Below are 23,797 nucleotides of genomic sequence, written 5' to 3' on the forward strand. Positions count from 1 at the left end.
CCTTGCAGTCCAAGGGACTCTAAAGAGTCTTCTCCAACACCACAGTTCAAAATCATCAATTCTTCAGCACTCAGCTTTCTTCACAGTCCAGCTCTCACACCCATGTATGACCACAGGAAAAACCATAGCCTTGACTAGATATACCTTTGTTGGCAAAGTAATGTTTCTGCTTTTGAATATGCTATCTAGGTTGGTCATAACTTTTCTTCCAAGAGTAAGTGTCTTAATTTCATGGCTGCAATCACCATCTGCAGTGATTTTGGAGCCCCCAAAAATAAAGTCTGACACTGTTTCCACTGTTTCCCCATCTATTTCCTATGAAGTGATGGGACCAGATGCCATGATCTTTGTTTTCTGAATGTTGAGTTTTAAGCCAACTTTTTCACTGTCCTCTTTCACTTTCATCAAGAGGCTTTTTAGTTCCTCTTCACTTTCTGCCATAAGGGTGGTATCATCTGCATAACTGGGGTTATTGATATTTCTCCTGGCAATCTTGATTCCAGCTTTTGCTTCTTCTAGTCCAACGTTTCTCATGATGTACTCTGCATATAAGTTAAATAAGCTGGGTAACAATATACAGCCTTGACATAATCCTTTTCCTATTTGGAACCTGTCTGTTGTTCCATATCCAGTTCTAACTGTTGCTTCCTGACCTGCATATAGTGGGCCTTAGAAAGCAGCACTATGAACAAAGCTAGTGGAGGTAATGGAATTCCAGTTGAGCTATTTTAAATCCTGAAAGATGATGCTGTGAAAGTGTTGCACTCAATATGCCAGCAAATTTGGAAAACTCAGCAGTCACCACAGGACTGGAAAAGGTCAGTTTTCATTCCAATCCCAAAGAAAGGCAATGCCAAATAATGCTCAAACTACGGCACAATTGCATTGATCTCACATGCTAGTAAAGTAATGCTCAAAATTTTCCAAGCCAGGCTTCAGCAATACGTGAACTGTAAACTTCCGGATGTTGTAGCTGGTTTTAGAAAAGGCAGAGGATCCAGAGTTCAAATTGCCAACATCTGCTGGATCATCGAAAAAGCAAGAGAGTTCCAGAAAAACATCTATTTCTGCTTTATTGACTATGCCAAAGCCTTTGACTGTGTGGATCACAATAAACTGTGGAAAATTCTGAAAGAGATGGGAATACCAGACCACCTGACCTGCCTCTTGAGAAACATGCCTTAGACAAGCTCATCAGTAGACCTAATTTACATTTATAGAAAAATCTATCAACAACAGGAGAATGTACATTCTCTTTTTTTTATAAGATTTTTAAAAATTTAATTTTATTTAACTTTACAATATTGTATTTGTTTTGCCATATATCAAAATGAATCTGCCACACGTATACATGTGTTCCCCATCCTGAACCCTCCTCCCTCTTCCCTGCCCATACCATCCCTCTTGGTCGTCCCAGTGCACCAGCACCAAGCATCCAGTATCGTGCATCGAACCTGGACTGGCAACTCGTTTCATATATGATATTATACATATTTCAATGCCATTCTCTCATTCTCTTTAATTGTACATAATTCATCCAGGTAGATCATACTCTGCATGATAAACACATCTCAACAAATTTAAGATTTTCAATTATACAAAGAATTTTCTGTGTCTACATGGAATTAAGGTAGAAAACAATACTAAAAATAACTTTGATAATCATAAATATTTGGAAATTAATTTTACTTTTATTAACCTATAGATCAAATACAAATCTACAAATGAAATGTAAAATTATTTTCAATTGAATGAATATGAAAAGAAAACAATTTGGCACATATATATAAAGAACCAACAGTTGCATAAAAAATACTTGCAAAATTCAGAATTCATCAGTCATAGTTAAAAAGGCTCCACAAGTTCAGAATTAGATGACACTTTAATAAAATGAGGGATGTACATACAGACAAACAATTACTACAGATAACATTATATATGTATGATGAAAGACTAATTATTTGCTCCTACAATTAGAGTCATGATGTCCACTGTCAGTCCTACTAATTGATAGCTTTTATGTCTTCATGAATATAACAATGTTAAAATAAAAAAGGATGTAGAGAATTTAAATACACACAAAAGAAACTGTAACAGAAGAAACATGTCCATGTAAAATTTCTAACAAATATACACTTAAAAAAAAAAAAGTGAACTTAACAATGTCAAAGACATGTCAATATATAAAAGGCGATTTTACTTCTCAATACTAATAATGAATAATTGGGATTTAAAATTGAAAGGTATTTATTAAGCTCACAAGGTCATTTAAAAGCTAGGTATAAAGCTGACAAATATACGTAAATTCTGTATGCTGAAAAATAGAATAACTTATTTTTTCTATTAAAGAAGATATAAATTATTTGAATTAGAATTTTAAAATGTCAGTGAGCTCAAAACAGATTTACAAATTCAATATGATATTAATCATATACCAGTGAGATATTTTGTAGAAACCAAGTTAAAGCATTAGTTTAATTATTAATTTATACATACAAATTAATTCAAAATAAATTAGATAAGAAACAGGTATTCTGTCTCATGGCGTTTATTTTCCATTTACTTATACTGAAAACACCTATCTGTGCTCATGAAAGTACACCCGTGGCGGATGCATGTTGATGTATGGCAAAACCAATACAATATTGTAAAGTTAAAAAAATATATAAAATAAAAAAAAAAGAAAGCAAGGATATACAACACAGAAAAAATAAATAAATACATAAAAGACACTTGCTCCTTGGGTGAAAACCTATGACCAACCTAGACAGCATATTAAAAAGCAGAGACATTACTTTACCAACAAAGGTTGCCTAATCAAAGCTATGGTTTTTCGAGTAGTCATGTATGGATGTGAGAGTTGGACTATAAAGAAAGCTGAGCACCGAACAAATGATGCTTTTGAACTATGGTGTTGGAAAAGACTCTTGAGAGTCTCTTGGACTGCAAGGAGATCCAACCAGTCCTAAAGGAAATCCTAAAGGAAATCAGTCCTGAGTATTCTTTGGAAGGACTGATGCTGAAGCTGAAACTCCAATAGTTTGGCCACCTGATGCAAAGAACTGACTCATTGGAAAATACCCTGATGCTGGGAAAGAATGAAGGTGGGAGGAAAAGGGAATGGCAGAGGATGAGATGATTGTGTGGCATCACCAATGCGGTAGACATGAGTTTGAGTAGGCTCTGGGAGTTGGTCATGGATGGGGAGGCCTGGTGTGCTGGAGTCCATGGGGTCGCAAAGAGTCCAACACAACTGAGCAACTGAACTGATGATCATATGATATATTCTATATATAAATTTTAATATTTTTGTACATTTTAATACATTTTAGAATATAATATCCTTATATACTTTAGAAAATTCTATACTTATATTTTAAGATTCTAGAATTGTAAATGTTCTTTCTTGAATATAATTTTTAGACATCAATAAGACTTGATAATAATATCCTTGAGGCCTGTGCTTTAGTAGTGGCTAGCCAATACCATTGCTTTGTTTTAAGATTTTTTATTGATAATTCACAAAGAAATTATGTTAAATTAGAATGGCACCCCACTCCAGTACTCTTGCCTGGAAAATCCCATGGATGGAGGAGCTTGGTAGGCTGCAGTCCATGGGGTCGCTAAGAGTCAGACATGACTGAGCGACTTCGCTTTCACTTTTCACTTTCATGCGTTGGAGAAGGAAATGGCAACCCACTCCAGTGTTCTTGCCTGGAGAATCCCAGAGACAAAGGAGCCTGGTAGGAGGCTGTCTATGGGGTCGCACAGAGTCGGACACGACTGAAGCGACTTAGCAGTAGCAGCAGCAGAATGTAATATTGAAGTACAGTGAATAAAGTACAGTGAAATATATACATACATAATATTCACTGTAAGCCAGTGAAAACCTGACCAAAAGAGCTGAACATTAGATAATTTTTCTTGCTTTTTAGTGTATTAGGTATTTCATAAAACCCAAAGATAAAAGAGAGACATTTCATTTCCTCCATTGGGTTTATTGAAGATATGTATCTTTTTTTGCTTCCAGGGAGGTTTATGAAGTAGAAGAGTAATGAATCAATGGCCAGGATGCTTTGGCTGTATCCTGCAACATTATACCATCCTAACAGCCACAATTTAGAATTTGACAATTCTAAAAGAGGGATTGGGGGAAATTTATGAAACTGAAGTCATTCCTGTTTAGTATTTAACAGGAAAGCTGTATATCATCAATCTAAGCTAACATTTATGTTAGAAAAATGTGTATTTTAAAAGTAATAGTTATGATTTTTTGTATCTGTATTTGTAGAAATCAGTTGATCATTTAAGACAGTGTTTCTCAATTAGTCTGAGTCTTGTGGGGAAGCTCTCCACATCAGAATTGGTCGCATGCATAGAGATGTGTGGGATTTGAAAATGGTTAACTAGGTGATTTTAAAGACATCTCTGGATGACATCTACAAAAGACTCTTTCAGAAAGTGTAGTGCTTATGATGGAGGGTGTAGACACAATTGGCTTAACGAAGCAAAAACCCATGTAAAACCCATTTGCAATAAACTCTAGAGCAGACACAAACATTTTAAGTGAATGTAGTGCTATGTACTCAAATCAAATTAAGGCACTTGTTCTGTAGCTTCTTGGAGTGTTGGCTGCTCACAACTCAGCCTTCCTAGAGTCAGCCACTGTCAAAGGGAGTGCCTTGCCAAAGTTAACAATTTACTTTATGCCAGTTCAACTTTTCTGTCAGCCAAATCCTACTATTCTGACCTCCTTATAGATCTTTTCCCCAAAGCACTTTCTAATAACTTTCCTGCATACAAATCTAGATTTCAGAGTGTGCTTCCCAGGGAACAAAACTAAGACAGCTGGAACAAAAGGTAGCCCTGTGATGCAGATTCTAAAAATGAGAACAGGAACATTATCATATATTTCCTGCTTGACAGTGGAGTAGGTCCTCACCACTAATGGAAGGTAGGATCCTGATAGCCTATAGCAAACTATGGCTATCGTGATGAAATTGCTATGCTTTAACTTGGAGGGACCTACAACAGGGTACTGACAAAAGGGAATGCTGTGGAATGTACACTATCTCAGGTATGTGAGAGGTTCATAGGAAGAAATAATAATGATGACTGTGAAATTGGATGACTACTGCTGAAAGTTACTAAATCATTGGCAAAGGAAAATATAAGGCTGAGGATGATATACACCTATTTTTAGTAAAATATGAAAACCAGAGGATTTCCTTGGTAGCATGTAAAGTATCAAGCATTTAATGCAGAAGGAAGGCTGTTCATGCTGATGATCAGGATTGAGATTTAATATTTTTGAAGAAAAGCTCCAGATAAAGTTGAATTCTCAACCTCAGCCAATGTGCTACACTGACTAGGGAGGACTGGAACACTGAAATTTAGAATTGATTTCTTCTGAAGTCCATGAGGGAAAAAAAAAAAAAAGTACAATGTTGTTCACCTAGCTTCCTTTGGCATTCCTTTGTTTGTACATCCACAACTCCAATTTGTGCCTTCTTCATATGTAATTCCTGTTGCTTGCATGTCTGTCTCCAACTTTCTCTTTTTTATAAGGATACCAGCTATGTTGGATTAGAGGGCCACCTTCTCCAGTATGACTTCATTTTAATGTAACTAATTGTATGTGCAATGACACATTTTAAATAATGTCACATTTGAGGTACACAGGGTAAAGAATTCAACATATGCATTCTAGGAGGCATAATTCAACCCACAATACCTACTGTCTGATTATATACTGTGAGAGGACCTGAAGAACCATTTTCCAATGTAATAGAATAGATTCTATTATAGAACAGGACTTCCATTACTGCATGGAGATAATAAGATCCCAATATAATAGAGATCAAGCAGGAACACTTAACCATTAGAATCAAAGCAGGTACAAGTATTATACTGAATTGCAAGGTCAGAGAAGGCAATGGCACCACACTCCAGTGTTCTTGCCTGGAGAATCCCAGGGACGGTGGAGCGTGGAGGGCTGACGTCCACGGGGTCACACAGAGTCGGACACGACTGAAGTGACTTAGCAGCAGCAGCAGCAAGGTCAGAATATCAGCCAAGGAGCCCTAATCATGAGAACTTTGTCAATAATTAACATATCCCATGATTTTTGGCAACAATATTGAAGAAGAATCAACAAATACTTTGCTTTATTTATTTAACTTATCAAGGATAGAGTATCAGAAGGCTGTGGGCAATGTCCCCAGTTTAGTAGTTCACAATCCTTGGCCTAGTTTTAGGGCCTGAGAAAATTTTCAGACTTGGTATTCTTTGAAAGGTATGTTCATCTCTATGAAGAAAGAATTTATAACACCACAGCAGATTTATGTGTTTCCTCAAAGGACCACTACAGGCATTTATTCCAATAGCCATACATTGGGAAAGAGATAATACATAAATATTTAGGATAATTTGATACATAGTTAAAACTGGCATCAAGACTCAAGGACTTAAAATGTCACATTGGCTGCTCTGGAATCACATAGAGTTCTAGTCAAGATTCTGTTTGTAAAACCAGATTACCTAGTGATCACTTCCCTTTCCCAGAACACACACTTAGAATGGATATTCTTAGTAGTTAGCAAGACACCCATGTTTCTTCCTCATCCTGTTGCATAAGAAAACAATATACAGAGAAGGCCAAATAGAGGACTTTGAATGCTTTCTTCACCCCCATCCTCAGCCAAGATAATGCATCATAAAAAATGCCATATACAAAGAAGAATGGCATAGATTAGTGAATGGCATAGATTAGTTAAAAACCTGACAAATGCCAGAATGACCATTGTCCGCCAAGAAATTTACCAGACCTATGAGTAATAATTTTTTTTTTTAATTTCAGTTCCTCTTGTGGTCCGTTTTTGAAACATAATTCACCATCCGAAACACTGTGCTCCACTTAATAAGTATTAAGTTGACTGATTCATAACAGTAATATTTTAACTATTTACTGAATGGTATAAAAGTTTATCAGATTTGAATGGGATCAAAAATAGGGAAAAACTGCATCAGGTAAAGGATTGAGCCTGCCAATGGAGCCATGTAACCCAGCAGACCACATATCACTAGATATCTACAATGGTAAGACAGGCTTTGCAGAGTTTTTATCAGGCCCAGTAGAAGAACCAGAAGGTAGACCTCTAGAGGATTAGTGGAAAGCCCTGCTGTGTATAACAGAAAAATATACATCTTTCTAAAATTAGTGGCTAGCATACTATTGGGTCCTGGTATGCATGGCACCTAAATATGAGATGTGAAAGGCCCACATGGCCAGAACTGCCCTCATGAGCTAGGGCTTCTGAGTCCCACTTAGGTTAAAAAGTTTGAGTTCCCTTTTCAATAGTAATATGTATAGAAGCTATATATCTAGATTCAGTCATGAACAGAATCAGAGATCATAGATAAATTTCTTATTTAGTTCTCCCCCACCACGAAGGAAAGATGTTGATGCTTGACCAGAATCAAGAGCTGAGGTAGGTTCTGTCAGAGCCATGATAATAAGAATTTTGCTATCAAACTGAATGGGATAAATTCCTGATAACATCAAGCTTTATTAATAAATTGATTTCTTATGTTACCTGCTGCTGCTGCTAAGTCACTTCAGTCGTGTCCGGCTCTGTGTGACCCCATAGACGTCAGCCCACCAGGCTCTCCTGCCCCTGGGATTCTCCAGGCAAGAACGCTGTAGTGGGTTGCCATTTCCTTCTCCAATTTAACCTCAATTTCTTTGTTTATAAAATGAATATTTAAATTTCCAATTCATATATTATGAAGATAAAATAGCATAACCCAACAAAGAATGGTGCCTTGCATAAAGAAATCACTCACTAAATACTATTAATAGCTTATAATAATAAATTATTTAAAAGTTAGACTAAAGAAGAATTAAAATCACTTACGTATGCTCTAATTAGACTTCTCAAGTCTTAAAAATTCTATATAATTGGGTAATTAGTGAGAAAATAATAAGGAAAACAAAACATTCAAGTAGCTACAATGTTGCCACCATAATAAAATGTTCTCTCTCTTTTTCTCTTTCTCTGAAAAGCAGTATTTAGCAGAATAGCTCAGTTGGTAAAGAATTTACCTGCAATGCAGGAGACCCTGGTTTGACTCCTGGGTCAGGAAGATCTGCTGTAGAAGGGATTGGCTACCCACTATAGTATTCTTGGGCTTCCCTGTTGGCTCATCTGGTAAAGAATCCGGCCACAATGCAGGAGACCTGGGTTCAATCCCTGGGTTGGGAAGATCCCCTGGAGAAGGGAAAGGCTACCCACTCCAGTTTTTTGGCCTGGAGAATTCCATGGACTGTTATAGTTCGTGGGGTCGCAAAGAGTCAGACAGGACTGAGCGACTTTCACTCACTCACTCATACTTTTTAAAAAATGTCAATAAAGTACTCATTTATTAAAAATTTCAAGCACAAAAATTTCCTTTTAACTTAAGTATTAATTTATGTCTGACTACCCTTTTTTTTCAGAGAAGGCAATGGCAACCCACTACAGTACTCTTGCCTAGAAAATCCCATGGGCGGAGGAGCCTGGTAGGCTGCAGTCCATGGGGTCGCGAAGAGTCGGACACAACAGAGCGACTTCATTTTCATGCACTGGAGAAGGAAATGGCAACCCACTCCAGTGTTCTTGCCTGGAGAATCCCAGGGATGGGGCAGCCTGGTGGGGTGCCGTCTATGGGGTCACACAAAGTTGGACACGACTGAAGTGACTTAGCAGCAGCAGCAGCACCCTTTATTTTTATATTTTATACATTGATTTTGTTTTCATTCATCAGTTTTGTATTTATTTTTACACTATAACTTACACTCATGAACCTACCACCTACATAAGAAGAACTGGAACACTGCTACAATCCTTCAGCACTTAATTTCTATGCTCCTCTCCAATTTACCTTCCTCACAAGCCTGGTATTAGATGCATTCTGTTTCTATGATTCTAAAGTATGTTTTGTTTTTTTTTTTTGGTTGCTTTTTTTGTTTGTTTGCTAAAATAGTTAACATCTCTGATGTGATTCTTTTCTTCCTGCTTCATGGGTATTTGAAGGATGTTAACCTTTAGTCAGGTTTCTAATGGAATCATCTAAAGGTCTGTACATATTTGGAGAGGTTAGCTGCGATTTCTGTGCATTAATTAATGAGTACTGAAGCACCTCAAGATGTTGTCATTGGGATTATTCATTGTATGATTGTGGACTTCAGGTTCATTAAAGAATGAGAAAACAGTACATATCCCCCCAGGTGGTAGTGACTGGCAAGTTTAGCAGAGGCAACCAGTAGGTGTTCTTGATTTATGTGTCAACTCTTGTCATCAACATGCACAATAGCATCTTGAGCAATAAAGGGCATCTTATGTGTTTGGGGACATTAGAAGTTGTAAGTGGGTAATTAAAGTTTCTCAGATTCTGCTGCTATGAATGACACTTTATGCTTTCCTAAACATAACTCAAATTTATGCTGGGTCAACTATTGTGTGTAGTGTTTGCTTAATAATCCAATCTAGAAACTCACTCTCATGGCCATGTAATTCCTTACATTATTATCCTTATTTTTTTGATAACTGTTAAACATTAGAAAAATGATTTGCATTGTTCTTCAGAATTTTATTATTACAATTTATACAGGTTAATACATATTCTGTAATACATTTTTCCTATTGTTGTGTAATACCAGTATGTGTGTGTAAATAAATTATTGATTACTGAATCTATATATGTATCATACATACAGGTATTTTATACATGTGTTACCTTCTTACTGGCACTGTATGAGAACTACAGTTCTTCCAAATCCTTGCCAATACTACTATCAGTGCTTTTTGTTTGTTTGCTTGTTTTAGGTTTATATATTCTAATAGGTAAAAAGTGGCATCTCATTGTGTCTTTAAAGTGCATTAATGTCCATTTTTTTAGTTACTGACAACATAGAGCATATTTTCTTGTGAATATTCACATTCATAAATCTTCTATAGTAGGGTATCTATTCAAATGTTTTGTTCAGTTTTTTAATCTTGTCATTTACTTCTTTTTACTGAACAGTATTAGGTGTTTATGTATTTTAAGTCTATGTTCCTTATCAGATATATAATTTGCAACCATATCCTTCTAGCTTGTAGCTTAGTTTTCTTTTTTACTTAATATATTTATTTTATTGTAGTATAGTTGACATAGTGTTTCAGGTACAAGCAAGGTGATTCAGTTATACATGTACACATATATTATTTTTGAGGTTATTTTCTACTATAGGTTATTACAAGATATAGATTATAGTTCCCTGTGCTATACAGTAAACCTTTGTAGCTTGTTGCATATCTATTTTCTTAAATTAGAAAGCTAGCATTCTATGCATACTGAGTCAAACAAGTAGAATCAAAATGTCATAATTTTTTTAGTTAAGCAAAAATGGATAAGTTCTTTAAAATACATATATTATGCATCCTATTTATATATATGTATAAAGATTTTTTCTACTATGCTTGAGAAAGAACATCAAAGAAAGAAGACATAGAGAAATTGGAAAACAGAAACTAAATGAAATGAGAGCACTAAATATGAAATATAAAAAGCAAACCAAATTAGATAAAAGCAAAAGATCATCATATAGTCCAGTTGTTTTTAAACATGTCTGTTCATTAGAAACACATCTGGAGCTTTGGAGGAAAAAAGCAATACCTGAGCATTTGTATTTTTAAAAAAATTCCAAAATAATTCTGATATGCATCTGGAGTGTACCAAGTGATTACAGGTTTTTCTATTAAATGGTAGTTTTAGTAATATAGGATTCTATTATTTTTCTGCTGACTAATCATGATACAGTGGTATTGAGTAATAGCTACATAATCATAGCAGTAAAAGATGTTTACCAGTTTTCAAAATCAATAGCCAGACAAAAAATAAAAGATAATTTCAATTGCAAGCCATAATGGGAACTTGATTAACCTAACAGTATAAAATAATTACACACAATCTAGGGGGTCAAGCAGAATTATGTGGTAAGTGGAAATGTATACATGCACGTTTTCATCTGCCCTGCCACTCTGTGTCTTTTGGTTGGTGTGTTTAAATTTATTTACATTCAAGGTAATTACCAGTATGTATGATTCTACTGGGAGCTTCTCTGGTGGCTCAGACAGTAAAGAATCTGCTTGCAATGCAGGAGACACAGGTTTGATCCCTGGGTCAGGAAAATCCCCTGGAGAAGGGCATGGCAAACTATGCCAGTATTCTTGCCTAGAGAATCCCATGGACAGAGGAGTCTGGTGGGCTACAGTCCATAGGGTCCAAAGAGTTAGACACTACTAAAGTGACTAAGTTCAGTTCAGTTCAGTCACTCAGTTGTGTCTGACTCTTTGCAACCCCATGGACTGCAGCACGACAGGCCTCCCTGTTCATCACCAACTCCCAGAGTTTACTCAAACTCATGTTCATTGAGTAGGTGATGCCATCCAACCATCGCATCTTCTGTTGTCCCCTTCTCCTCCTGCCTTCACTCTGTCCCAGCATCAGGATCTTTTCAAATGAGTCAGCTCTTCGCATCAGGTGGCCAAAGTTTTGGAGTTTCAGACTCAACATCAGTCCTTCCAAAGAATATTCAGGACTGATTTCCTTTAGGATGGACTGGTTGGATCTCCTTGTAGTTCAAGGGACCCTCAAGAGCCTTCTCCAACAACACAGTTCAAAAGGATCAATTCTTTGGCACTCTTGGTGGCTCAGCTGGTAAAGAATCCACCTGCAATGTGGGAGACCTGGGTTTGATCCCTGGGTTGGGAAGATCCCCTGGAGAAGGGAAAGGTTACCCACTCCAGTATTCTGGCCTGGAGAGTTCCACGGACTATACAGTCCAAGAGCTTGCAAGAGTCGGACACGACTGAGCAACTTTCACTTTCACTTTGGCACTCAGCTTTCTTTATAGTCCAACTCTCACGTCCATACATGACTGCTGGAAAAACTATAGCTTTGACTAGCCAGACCTTTATTGGCAAAGTAATATCTATGCTTTTTAATATGCTGTCTAGGTTGGTCATAACTTTCCTTCCAAGGAGTAAGCGTCTTTTAATTCATGGCTGCAGACACCATCTGCAGTGATTTTCCAACCCCCCCAAATAAAGTTAGCCACTGTTTCCCCATCTATTTGCCATGAAGTGATGGGACCAGATGCCATAATTTTAGTTTTCTGAAAGTTGAGCTTTAAGCCAAGTTTTTCACTCTCCTCTTTCACTTTCATCAAGAGGCTCTTTAGTTCTTCACTTTCTGCCATAAGGGTGGTGTCATCTGCATATCTGAGATTATTGATATTTCTCCCAGCAATCTTGATTCCAGCTTGTGCTTCATCCAGCCCAGTGTTTCTCATGATGCACTCTGCATACAATTTAAATAAGAAGTGACTTAGCATACCCATGATCGTATTACCATTTTCTTAATTACTTTGGGTTTATTTTCTGTAGGCCTTTTCCTTCCCTTGTGTTTCCTGCCTAGTAAAGTTCCTTTAACATTTGTCATAAAGCTAGTTTGGTGGTGCTGAATTCTTTTAACTTATGCTTGTCTGGAAAGCTTTTGATTTCTCTATCAAATCTGAATAAGAGTCTTTCTGGGTAGAATGTTCTTGGTTGTAGGTTATTCCTTTTCATCACTTTAAATATATTTTGCCATTCCCTCTGGCTTGTAGAGTTTCTATTGAGAAATCATCTGGTAACCTTCTGGAAGTTCCATTGTATGGTATTTGCCATTTTTCCCTTATTGCTTTTAATATTTTATCTTTGCGTTTATTTTTTTGTCATTTTGATTACTATGTGTCTTGTGGTGTTCCTCCTTGTGTTTATCCTTCCTGCAACTCTCTGTGCTTCCTGGACTTGGTCGACTATTTCCTTTTCCATGTTAGGGGAGTTTTCAGCTATTATCTCTTCACATATTTCTCAGGTCGTTTCTTTCTTCTCCTTCTGGGACTCCTATAATGTGAATGTTGCTACATTTAATGTTGTCCCATAAATCTCTTAGATTGTCTTCATTTTTTTTTTCATTCTTATTTCTATTTTCTGTTCTGTGGCAGTGATTTCCACCATTCTATCCTCCAGGTCACTTTTCCATTCTTCTGCCTCAGTTACTCTGCTACTGATTCCTTGTAGGGTATTGTCCATCTCTGTTTTCTTGTTCTTTAGTTCTTCTAGGTCTTTGTAAACATTTCTTGCATCTTCTCCATTCTGCTTTTGAGATCCTGGATTGTCGTCACTATCATTTTGCTGAATTCTTTTTCTGAAAGATTCCCCCTCTCTACTTCATTTAGTTGTTTTTCTGGGGTTTTATATTGTCTCTTTGTCTGGGACATAACTTTATGATTTTTCATCCTAATTAACTTTCTATAATGTGGTTTTTGTTCTAGCTGCTGTGAGATTGCAGTTCTTCTTGTTTCCTCTGTCTGCACTCTGGTGGATGAGGCTAAGAGGCTTCTGCAAAATTATTGATGGGAAAGACTGGGTGGGAAAAAACTAGGTCTTGCTCTGGTGGGCAGGGGCTTGCTTAGTAAAACTTTAATCCAATTTTCTGCTGATGGGTTGGATTGTGCTCCCTCTCTGTTAGTTGTATGACCTGAGGTGACCCAACCCTGAGGTCTGCGGGCTCTATGGTACGGTTAATGATGATATCTAAGAGGGCTTATGCCTAGGAGGACCTTCCAGGACTGCTGCTGCCAGTGTCCCTGTCCCTTTGGCAAGCTCCTGTTGATCCACGCCTCCCCAGCAGATAGTTTTGGTTCAGTCTCCTGTGGGGTCACTGCTCCTTTCTTCTGGGTATTGGTGAGCACAAGATTTTATTTGTGCCCTCCTAGCCCAGGGACGGGGGAGCCTGGTAGGCTGCCATCTATGAGGTCGCACAGAGTCAGACACAACTGAAGTGATTTAGCAGCAGCAGCAGCAGCAGTCCTGTGGAAGTCCTATAATCAAATCCCACTGGCCTTCAAGGTCAGATTCCTTGGGGATTCCCAATCCTTTTGTCAGATTCCCATGCTGAGAAGCCTAACATGGGGCTCAGAACTTTCACAACAGTGGGAGATCTTCTTTGGTGTTATTGTTCTTCAGTTTGTGGGTCACCCCTATGGCAGGTATGGGATTTGACTTTATCGTGATTGCACCCCACCTACCATCTTAGTGCATATTCTGTCTTTGGATGTGGAGTGTCTTTTTGATGGGTTCCAATATCCTCCTGATGATAGCTCTTCAGTAGTAAGTTGCAATTCTGGTACTGTTGCAGGAGGAGATGAATATACATCCTTCTACTCCACCATTCAGAACTGGAAGCCTGTAGCTTGCTTTTCATTGTCTTAGACTTTAAAAGAGTAGAGATTTTATTTACATCTTTATGAAGTGCCTTTTATTAATTTGGTAAATTCATGTTTTTGGTGTCATATCTGAGAAAGCTGAGCCTAGCCAAAATCACAAATGTTTTTCTCTGTTTTGCTTTAGAAATTTTATAGTTTTAAGGTTTTCATTTAGATATATGATAAAATTTAGAGGTAATATCTATATGTGATAAAAGCATGTGGATCTAGGCTTCTTTAATTTTGAATATGGTTATCCAATTGTCCCAAACCATTTATTAAAAAAAATTATCCAGTCTCCACTTTATTGGCTTTGCACCTTGTTTAAAATCAGTTTCCATTATATGTTTTTCTATTACCTGACCCTCTGTTCTATTCAATTGGACTATTTATCTAACTTGACAGTGGTACCACAGTATTTTGATTACTTTGGTTTTATAATAAGCCTTAAAATAAGGTAATGTTGGTACTTCAACTTTGTTAAATCAGTGTGCAATAGGAAATATGTACCTAAAATAGCGAAGTGACATTTTTTTGTTGTTGCTTTTACAACTCATGCTTTTCGTTTGACTTTTAAGAGCTTAACTGTTAAAATTTGAATTTGCACAGTTTTTAAAATGTTTATCTTTCTTAGTATTTATTGAACATCTAAATATACAAATTTATTTCTTATATCAAATTTGTTAATTTTTTAGTATTTAATAAATTATCTTCCTTAAACTTTTTCTTTTTTTCTTCTGAAACTCTAATAATGTTTGTTACACTTTTTCATAATATATAACACTTTTGTGATTCATGTTTATATTTTTAATTTTCTCTATTTCTCAGATTCAGTTCAGTTGTCGCTCAGTCGTGTCCGACTCTTTGCAACCCCATAAGTCGCAGCATGCTAGGCCTCCTTGTCCATCACCAACTCCCAGAGTTAACTCAAACTCACGTCCATCAAACTGGTGATGCCATGCAGCCATCTCATCCTCTGTCATCCCCTTCTCCTTCTGCCCCCAATCCCTCCCAGCATCAGAGTCTTTTCCAATGAGTCAACTCTTTGCATGAGGTGGCCAAAGTACTGGAGTTTCAGCTATAGCATCATTTCTTTCAAAGAACACCCAGGCCTGATCTTCTTTAGAATGGACTGGTTGGATCTCCTTGCAGTCCACTGGACTCTCAAGAGTCTTCTCCAACACCACAGTTCAAAAGCATCTATTGAAATATTGTTAAATTCAATTGCTATCTTCAGACATCACAATGCTCCTCTTAACTCTATGCAAGTTTTTTTCATATATTTTATTTCAAGAATTTCCATTTGGGACTTCCCTTTTAGTCCAGTGGTTAAGAATCTCCTTTCAGTGCAGTGGATGTGGGTTCAATCCCTGGTCAAGGAACTAAGATCCCACATTCCATGGGGCAACTAAGCTCTAAGGTCTCAACCAGAAAGCCTCTGTGCCACAATGAAAGCTCCCACATACCACAACCAAGACCCAAAATCAGGCAAAAATACATACATAACTATTTACTTAAGAATTTATGAAAATGGAAATCATTTACTTTAACATAAATGGTAGCAAAAAGTTTTTGTTGTCTCTTTGAATCCTCAGAATTTTCTTTTTGATAACATATTTTTATATATGCACATAAAATTTAATTCTAAGATATTATTCTGATATGAGTATTCCAGTTTCACAGTCTGCATGTTGGGAAAGTCAATCGTTATGATAGCGGGAATCATTTCAATTTTATTATTTATTTATATTTAGTACAGTCTTACCAGGAGTCTTGATTTTCTTTCAACATTTTCAAATGCAACAATACTGAGTGCCACAGAACCACAGCTAATTATTTGAAATGGATGGAACTTTATCTTTTATATAGATGATTTGAGATCAGCTGTCACCTAAGACAAAATTTCTTTATGAAATAAAAGATGCTACAGTAGAAGGTTTGTAGAAAGTATTTTGGTATTCTTCACTGATAATTTTGATATAATTTTGATATTCAAAGTTCCCCAACAGTTAATAGAACTATAATCGATGGGAAAAGATAATAAAAAGAAAGCTGCATTGTGCTTAACTTAACTATAACAATGGGACAATCAAGTTGTAAAGATTTCTCTATGGTTAATTGCAAAAATCTAAATGACCCATTTAAAAATTAAGTGTGTGTAATATTCTAATGAGCTTAAGATAACGCCAAGCATACCTAGTTGTATGTAGATCTTCCTAATTACTTAGGAGGAGATTGTCTTCATCATGAACATAAACATCTAGAATCCACAAATTATAATACTGATGCCTTTTAAATATACGTGTCTCTGTAACATGCCTATGGGTTAATTTTTGCTGATGAGTTTATTACTCTGATTTCATTGCGTTGCAATGAATTCCTATAGGCAAGCACCTGGAAGTAATTACCTGAAAAACTTAACTATATACATAGGTATGGCTTAGGAGAGCAAAAATATGCTTTAGTTTATGCAAAATTCAATAGCTTGCCTGCTGTGTTACATTTCTGAGTTAGCTGAAAATCATAACACTGAAACTTTTAGGATCTAAGACAAAACTAAAAATTCAAGCGAACTTCCTTGCCCACATTTTAGTCTTCATGGCTCTGTTGACAAAACTAAGACCAGTTTAGAAGATGAAGTATTATTGTAGAAAGCTGATACAAGGCCCTCTACCATATATTGTGGAATTAAATTCTGGAAAGCCTTCATGATTTGGGGCCTATATTTAATTTCTCCAAAAACTGGATTTCCATCTTGTAGAAATTTTATCATGATTAAATAATATTAAACACATATGACACTAGAATTCAGGCACATTATAAGAACTGTCAATAATTTCCACAAAGATCATTATTGCCATCATTTACATCATCTCACTGCTCTTGAAAAGAGCCAAACTTGCCAGTACCTTCATGTGGCACGGATAGTCTCCAGAACTGTCAGACTATAGATTGCTATTGTATAAGCCACACAGGTTATGGTACTTTTTTAAATGGAAGTCATAGCATCTACTACAATTATGATCTTTCCTTTTAGAAAGTAGCTCCAGTAGCAATTCAGAAAATCTCATCCTTAAATATGATGTGGTTTTTTTAATACCTGTTATTATGTTGAAGAAGATTCCTTCCATTCCTGGTTTTCTGAGCATTTTTATTCTGAAAGTAGATTCTTGTCAAATGGCTTCTATGTATCAACTGAGATGATATAGGGTTTTTTTGTTGTTGTTGTTATATTCTATTAATTGATTTCCTTATGTTGAACTATTATTCATGTAATAAATTTCACATCATAATGGTGTAAAGTACTTCTAATATAGTGCCAGACTTGGTTTTCTGAATTTTGTTGATAATTTTGTGTCCATATTCATTAGAGATATTAGTCTGTAATTTTTCTTGTGTTGTCTTTGCTCATAGAATGTGTTTCACATTTTTTGGAAGTGTTTGAGAGATATTGGAATTAATTAGTCTTTAATGTTTGAAAGAATTCACCTGAGATGATAATATTGGGATTTTCTTTATTGGAAGTTTTTGTTTACTAATTCAGTCTCTTTATTTGTTATAATTCCGTTTAGAAATTTCTTCTAGAGTTGTTTAGGTAACTTGTCTATTTCAAGGGATTTGTATATTGCTTATGAATTATCTAATTTGTTGATGCACGATTGTTCATTGTGTTCTATTAATATTATAAACCTTTTTACTTCTGTAAGGTCAGTAGTAATTTCCCCATTTTCAAATTTTATCAATATTTATTTTTCTTTGTCAATAAAGCTGTTCTGTTCAGTCACTCAGTCCCGTCTGACTCTTTGCAACCCCATGGACTGCAACATGCCAGGCTTCCCTGTCCATTACCAACTCCTGGAGCCTGCTCAAATTCATGTCCATCGAATCTCTGATCCCATCCAATCATCCCATCTTCTGTTGTCCCCCTCTCCCCTTGTCTTTAATCTTTCTCAACATCAGAGTCTTTTCCAGTGAATCAGTTCTTTGTATCAGGTGGCCAAAGTACTGGAGCTTCAGCTTCCTCATCAGTCCTTTCAATGACTATTCAGGACTGATTTCTTCTAGGATTGACTGGTTTGATCTCCTTGCAGTCCAAGAGACTCTCAAGTCTTCTCCAACAAAGCATCAGTTCTTCGGCGCTTAGCTTTCTTTATGTTCCAACTGTCACATATAGCTAAAGATATATTAATTTTTAAAATCTTTCCCCAAAACCAAAATTTGATTTTATTAGCACTCTCCACTGTTTCTCTAATCTTTATTTCATTTACTTCTGCTAATATCTCTATTAATTCCTTCCTTCTGTTAGTTTTGGATTAACATTGCTATTTTTTTTTCTATTTATTCAAATTTTAAAGTTAGGTTATTGATTTGAGATCTTTCTGCTTTTTTTAATATAGGTTTTTTTCCCACTATGAATATTTCTCTGAGCACTTATTCTACATGCCAATCCATAAGTTTTGGTATGTTATGGTTTTGTTTTCAGTTATCTCTAACTATTGGATACTTGGGCTTCCACTGTGGTTCAGTGGTAAAAAAAATTCACTTGCTAAGCCAGAGATGTGAATTCATTCCTTGTGTCAGGAAGATTCCCTGGAGGGGGAAATGACTATGCACTCTAGTATTTTTACCTGGGAAATCCCATGGACAGAGGAGTCTGGTAGGCTACAGTCCATGGAGTCACAAGAGAAGTCAGTCAACACTTAGCAACTTAACAGCAGTGAACAATTGGAGATTTTAATCCACATATTAAAAGTAATAGCAAATGAAAAATTTTTGTTTGTGTACATATTTATAATGTCTCTTTTGTCACTAATTTCTTTCTTTACTACCTTCTTTTGTATTTATTCTTTAATTTTTTTGAGGAAATTAACTTTTTTGATTCTCTTTTTGTTTTCTTTTGTATATATACACACACACATATATAAAGTTTTTTCTTTACCTAGATCCAGATTTTTTTCAACTCCACGTGCACAAACTCCTGTTTTTATTAAGATTTTATGTTTTTAGAGTTTTAAATTGACAACAAAATTAAGGGGAAGATACAGAGATTTCCCATACTTTCCTGCTGCCATACATGCACAGCCTCCCTCTTTATCAATGTCATTCACCAGAACATAAACTTGTTAGAATTGATAAACTTCCATTAATACATCACAATCATCTTAAATCCATAGATTACATTACTGTTTACTCTTGGCATTGTACATTCGGTGGGTTTGAGCAAATGTATAATGACATTTATCTATTATTATGGTACCATACGCAGTATTTTAACTACCCCAGAATACACCACCTTTATGTGAACAGTTTTTTCAATATTTTATTTAGGTTACTGTGGAGATTACATTTAACACCCTAAATTAATAACAATCTAGTGTATTTTGATATCCATTTACTCTGAGTAGAATATGAATACTCTGTTCTTAAACTGATTTTCTCCCTACTTGTGTTATTGTTACCATGAATTACATTTTACATTGTTTCACACAAAAGATTTATGAAAATGTTTAACCATTTGTCTTTTATATCATGTAGGAGATAAAAGGTAGAGTTACAATCCCCCTTCCCAAAATTATTACAAGATTTTATATTTGCCCACAAAGTAACATTTGCAAGAAATCTTTACTTCTTTTAGGGCATGGGTAGTGGTAATGGGATTCTCTGATGGCTCAGATAGAAACAGGCTTCTTCAGCTTTTTTCTTCCTTTTAAATATGGGAATGTCTTAATAGTGTCTTCATTTGTGAACAACAGATTTGCCAGATATGGAGTTCTTAGTTGGCATTATTTTATTCCTTCAGCACTTTAAACATGTCATCCCAGTGCATTCTGTCGTCTATGGTTTCTGATAAGAAATTGAGTGTTAACATTATTGAGGATCTCTTGTATATAATGAGACACTTTCGTGTTGTTGCTTTTAAGATTCTCTCTTTGATTATTTCTTTCAACGGTTTGATTATAATGTGTTTCAGTGTGGGTCACTTTGCTTATCCTACTTTCAGTTTATTGAACTCCTTGGAGTATAGATTCATAATTTTCAGCAAATTTGAAAAGTTTCATGACTTTATTTCTTCAAATACTCTTTCTGACCTTTTTTCTTTCTTCTATTTCTGGGACTCCCATGATCCATAAGTTGGTCAGCTTGATGGTGTCTTATATGCCCCTAGGCTAAGTTCACAGTTATTCCATTTTTTTTCTTTTCAGAAAATGTCATGTTCTATTTTCAAGTTTTATGATTCTTATTTTTGATCAAGTCTGATGTTGAGTCCCTGTAGTAAATTCTAAATATCAGTTATTAAACTTTATAGCTTCAGAATTTCTAATTGTTTCCTTTTTGTAATGTATTAATATTTATAATTTCTTTTTTTTTGCATTTTCTATTGTTTATGCATTGTACTCCTTGTTTCCTTTACATCTTTACCCATGATTTGTGTTAATGCTTTGAGCAAATTTAAGACAGTTGATCTAAAGTCTTTTTTTAATAAGTGTATTTTCTGACCTTCCTTATAATAATTTCTGTCAGTTTTTTCCTGTGAATTGGCCATATTTTTTAGTTTCTTAATATACTGTGTGATATTTTGTTGAAACTTGGTCATTGATTATAATAATGGGTAGCCCTACATGTCAGATTTTCCCCTTCTAGGGCTTGCTATTTTTTTAAATTTGATTGTTATAGCCCTTGTTGTTGTTCAGTCACTAAGTCATGTCTGACTCTTTGTGAACCCATGGACTGGCACGCCAGGTTTCCTTATCCTTACACTATCTCCTGTAGTTTGCTCAAACTCATGTCCATTGAGTCAGTGATACAATCCAACCTCTGTCACCCTTCTCGCCTCCTGTCCTCAGTCTTTCCAAGCATCAGGGTCTTTTCCAGTGAATCAACTCTTTGAATCAGGTGGCCAAAGTATTGTAGCTTCAGCTTCAACATCAGACCCTCCAATGAATATTCAGGGTTGACTTCCTTTAGGATTGACTAGTTTGGTCTCCTTGCTGTCTAAGCGACTCTGAAGAGTCTTCTCCAGCACTACAGTTCAAGAGCATCAATTCTTCTGCAGTCAGTCTTCTTTATGGTTCAGCTCTCACATTCATACATGACTACTGGAAAAACCATAGCATAACTGTATAGACCTTTGTTGGCAAAGTGATGTCTTTACTTTGTAGTATGCTGTCTAAGTTTGTCATAGCTTTTCTTCCAAGGAGGAAGCGTCATTTAATTTAGGTCCCTGAGTTGGGAAGTTCCTCTGCAGAAGGCAATGGCAATCCACTCCAGTATTCTTGCCTGCAGAATCCCATGGATAGAGGAGCCCGGTGGGCTACAGTCCATGGGGTCTCAAAGATTTGGACATGACTGAGCGACTAACACACACTAATGGGTCACTGTAACACTTAGTGGCCTATTTCTTAGTGACTTTTCCAAACTGTTTTTATCAGAGGTTGTGTTTCTTATTGCATATGGTCACTGAAGTGTTTATTCCTTAGATTGTGTTCAGTTACTATTTTGACAGAGATTTCCTTAAACACCAGGAGCTAAACAAACAAATAAACATCTCAGTTTTACAGATTGTGTCTGTACTGGAGATTTCCTTTAAAACTTAGCCAGGCTTACTCCCAGCCTAGGGACCAGCCTGAGGTGAAAACACGGTCTTCTCAGGACTTTTCTGTACATGTGTCTTTCTCTGAGAATGTATGTGGATTTCTATATTCTTCCATCAACAGGGGTTCTTTTGAATGTCCTCATTTCCCAAATAAACTCTCTCTGGTTGTTCCTTCAAAATCTTAGGGTAGCTAGTGTATGTCTAATATGTTTGTAATGTGATCTTTTACTCCAGGTTTCTTCAGGTTGACCATCTACCTGCCTTACGTTGTGTTTGAGTAATGATCACTGCTTCTCTGGGTTGAGTGAGTTCTGCATTAAATAAAACATAAATGCTCATCTTGAATCAGCCCTTCAAGCAAATCCTAGGTAGGTTAGGCTAGACATACATAGGAATATGGGAGTAAGATTTACTTTGCTATCTCCAGAAGTAGGAATCATGTTCCCATTTTGGAAACATGGTTTGGAAACATGGTTACCAACTCTAAGACTTCCAACCAGCTAAAGTGAATGAGGAGAGGGCATCTAAATATGCCACAAAGCTTTTTTATGGTGCTTATACTGCCTTTCTCCCTGTAACCTTTGATATTAAACCTTTAGTTGTTTTCCAAAGTTCTGATGAAGTTGGTTCCAACAGTTTATGCTAGTTTTTCATTGTTTCTGTGGAGGAATGTAAAATTGTTGCAGCCTGTTCTATTTTCTTGTTGATATTACTCCAAGATATACTCTTTTTTGAAGATCTTTGCCCATTTAAAAGTATAAATTGGTAGCTTTAAAATGTTTATTTTTAAAGGTTTTTTTTATTTTGCATTTTACTGAAAATTATTGCTTATGTCTCCTAAGTATTTTGTCCCAGCATCTCATCTTTTAAACTCTATTAAACAATACACATTTTCTTGAACTTTATTGGTAAAAAAATGTCTAAAGTGGCCTTCAACAATTGAATAAATTTTTGATATTCCTTTTCTATAAATTCTGAATAGAAATTTAATATTATACTTGAGCATAAAACTTTCTGTAAACTTAGATTGTTGTGGCTTAAGGAAGCTTCATTCATAACTTAATGTAAATTGCAATTTTTTATGTCTTATGTTTCATGATACTATTAAATCAGTTATCACAACAATAGCATAATATGTTCTATTATTTTAATTGTAGAGATTAAGAAACTGAATATTTGGACTATGGTCACATGCCAACAATGTGATCGTGCTAGAACTGAGCACAAATCTATAATTCAAAATCAAATGTGATGAAACAAGAACCTATACTGTCTCTCAATTTTTTGTTTCTATTTCTTTACTAATCTTTGAATGATATTGGTTTATTCATTCATGACATTTGCTCAAAAATCCTATGCATATATATTTCCTGTCTTTCAATATAGTATTTAAATCCTTTCTCTGGAACATAAGTTGGATGACTGGTTTCTGAGAGTTTATATTAACGGTTTAGTGATCTTTTACCTAAGGGATTTGGAGAAAAATAGTCATAGACAACTCCAGTTTTATATGGAGTTTCTTCAGATTTCATGAAATCAACATACTGACAGCCACATTTCTATATCTAATATTATGTTTGACCCTTACTTCAGTACTCCTCAGATCTGTGCCATTTCTCCCTCCCATAGCTACCATGCATTGTTGCATGACTGAGCCCACTCCTAATAGCACAAGTCCTGCAGATTTCTGTTCTGTTGTGGTTATGCTGGTCCCTACTGGTGCTTCTGAATCCTATGGGTGGGCTCATGAACGCACCACCGAGGAAATATTCAGTTGTACATTCACCCTTGATTTTAGAGCTCAGTCCTTTCTTCTGCTACTCATGTCACTGTAGCACTAGGTTACTTTCTTTGGAGGGACAGTTGCC

The sequence above is a fragment of the Bison bison genome, unplaced genomic scaffold, assembly GCF_000754665.1.
Source record: "Bison bison bison isolate TAMUID 2011002044 unplaced genomic scaffold, Bison_UMD1.0 scf7180017864351, whole genome shotgun sequence".
Classification (NCBI taxonomy): Eukaryota; Metazoa; Chordata; class Mammalia; order Artiodactyla; family Bovidae; genus Bison; species Bison bison.